The sequence below is a fragment of the Capricornis sumatraensis genome, chromosome 21, assembly GCF_032405125.1.
Source record: "Capricornis sumatraensis isolate serow.1 chromosome 21, serow.2, whole genome shotgun sequence".
NCBI classification, from domain to species: domain Eukaryota; kingdom Metazoa; phylum Chordata; class Mammalia; order Artiodactyla; family Bovidae; genus Capricornis; species Capricornis sumatraensis.
Window position 1 is genome coordinate 2,775,724 of NC_091089.1, and position 2,749 is coordinate 2,778,472.

At 39.1% G+C, this 2,749-nt stretch overlaps 1 pseudogene; it reads right to left on the minus strand.

Moving 5' to 3' along the window:
• Positions 1 to 383: 383 nt before the first annotated feature.
• On the minus strand, positions 384 to 1,333 carry LOC138097726 (olfactory receptor 8U9-like; annotated as a pseudogene).
• Positions 1,334 to 2,749: the final 1,416 nt, after the last annotated feature.

Here is a 2,749-nt window from a genome sequence, read left to right on the forward strand (position 1 = left end):
AAAGGCAAAAACAAACCTTTTAACCCACTAACTCTCACTTTTGAGGGAGAAAGTTTATTAATCCCATTGTTTAAAAAAAAATACTGAAATATTTGGACCACAAGTTGAATTGGTGTGGGAAGGATTGCTCTGCCCATGATATCTCTCTGAAGCATACACATGAACTGAGAAGAGATATAATATATCTTTTCTAAAAAATAGCAAAGTGAACCTATTACTATTCTTCCTTAGTTTAGAGTGACAATGAAGATAAATAATTTCTGACCCCCACATTCATTTTAGGCATAAAGAAAAGTGATGGAAAATATCTAGAAGTTACATTGGTGAGATTAACAGACTCAGTCAAAGTACCTAAACATTAGCTATCAAAATCTTTAAATAAATCATTTTGGGTAAAAACGTAATTTAGTGACAATTGCTCTTTTCAGTGCAGTTTTCACATCCTTGTTTCTTAAACTGTAGATCAGTGGATTTAGCACTGGGATGAAAACTGTGTGGAAGACAGAGGCCATTTTGTCTGTGTCCATAGAGTAACTGGAGCTGGATCTGAGATACATGAGCAGAAGCATGCCATAAAATATAGCCACAGTGGTTAACTGGGAGGCACATGTAGAGAAGGCTTTGCATCTCCCTTTGGCTGAATTCATTCTAAGGATGGTTGTTATGATGCAGCTGTAGGAGATGAAGACAATGATGATACTGCAACCCAGAACACAGCTGCTATAAGGGAACATCATTATCTCATTGATGGTTGTATCTGAGGAAAAGAGAGCCAATAAGGGTGGGAGTTACAGAAAAAAATGATGATTGATGACATTGGAATTGCAGAATGACAACTGAATTGTGCAATAGGTAAAAACTGCTGGATAGATCAAAGCTTCTAAGTACACAAAAACTATAAGCTGGGTACAGAATCTCCTGGACAACTGTATAAAGAAGTGGATTACAAATGGCTACATAATAATCATAAGCCATGATAGTCAACATGAGACATTCCATATCTGCAAAGGTCCCAAAACAATACATCTGAACAGCACACAGGTTAAATGAAATCTTCTTTAGCTCAGATAAGAAATCAGCCAGCATACTGGGATAGACAGTGGAGGAGCAGCGAGCATCACAGAAGCACAGATTGCTCAGGAAATGATACACGGGTGTGTGGAGTCTAGGGTCCACCTCGATCAGCAGGACTACGTTGGCAACCACAGTTGGCAACCACAGTTATGCCATAAACCAGCAGGAAGAGAATGAAGAGTGCCTGCTGCACATCCCATCTGCCAGAAAGTCCTAACAGTACAAACTCAGGAAACACAGTGCAGTTCTCAGCAGCCATCACTCACATCTGGGAATCCCTGGTTATGAAAGAGGAGATGGAAGTGGAGGATAACATCATCTTACTATCTTAGTATTTTAGTTGCTGGCCCTTTCTGTATTTCAGTAATTAAGAAAAGACATAATGCTAGGACTATGTGAGGCAAACTGACTCCCTGAAAATTTATCTATTTTAGTGTATATCAACAATAATAATGATGATATCACTTACATTTGCATAGCACTGTACTATTTGTGGCGTTCTTTCATCTAAATTATTTCCACATCAGCCTTATTAGTGTGTATGCCAATTTTTGCTACTTTTACTTATATTAAGAAATTGATGTCCTCAGAGTTGAGGCAGTAATTCTTGAATTAATTGGTCCAGATAACCCACATATTCTGACAAGATTGTTGCTCTTTTCAATATTGCAGAAATATTGTTTTATCCTGAAATAGAGATGCAGAGTTAATGAATGGTGTAAATAATGGATGTGTCCCTTTTGATATTTCTCATCATACACAATTATGGAACAGGCAGAGCTATCCCATTTTCCTGGATATAACATGCTCCTGTGTCCCCAAAGGTCTTCCCCCACACACACACACCCCGTATCCAGTATACATTCTTACTCTTGTTGTTTAGGTCCTAGGTCACGTCCGACTCTTTTGTGATCCCGTGGACCAAGCTTCCCTGTCCATGGGATTTTCCAGGTAAAAATATTAGAGTGGGTTGCCATTTCCTTCTCAGGGGATCTTCCCTATCCAGGCATTGAACCCCGGTCTCCTGCATTGGCAGGCAGATCCTTTACCACTGAACATCCGAGGAAGTCCAGTATCCAGTAACAAGTATCAGTTAACCGGAGCAGGGAGGGAACTGAAGAAGGGGAGGTGTCTGCATAAGTTATATACTGGACAGCGCTCCCCTAACACTGAGCTGTTGCTCAGGGGACATTATGAAGAATCTTTGGGACTTAACATAGATTAGTAAGACAGGTGACACTGAGGCAAGAAAGGCAGCACGGTTTCCTGCATGAGTCGTTCTGCCGTAATTAACTAGAATCTACATGATCTACTCACCAATAGATAACATATGTAAGATGTTTGGTAAAATTGCTCCTATGTCCTCAGTCCCACATATGCAGAAAGATTCACATATTAATGATGCCTCTATCCCAATCCCCCAGAAACTGTAATATTGGTTTACTGTTTTCTTTTATGCCCATTCTTCTATATTTCTGAAATCTGCCTCTCTGTTTTAAAGGAGTTGATGTTTCTTGAATTCCCTGCCCCAGTCTTACATTCTACACAATAAATTATGTTATACAAATGTCACAAATATTCTCCTTGTTCTTTTAGAATATTCAAAGAGTGGAGTTTCATGTGTTGGCACTGTTGATATATGAAAATTGGGATGTGGTCTGACTTTTATTATTTC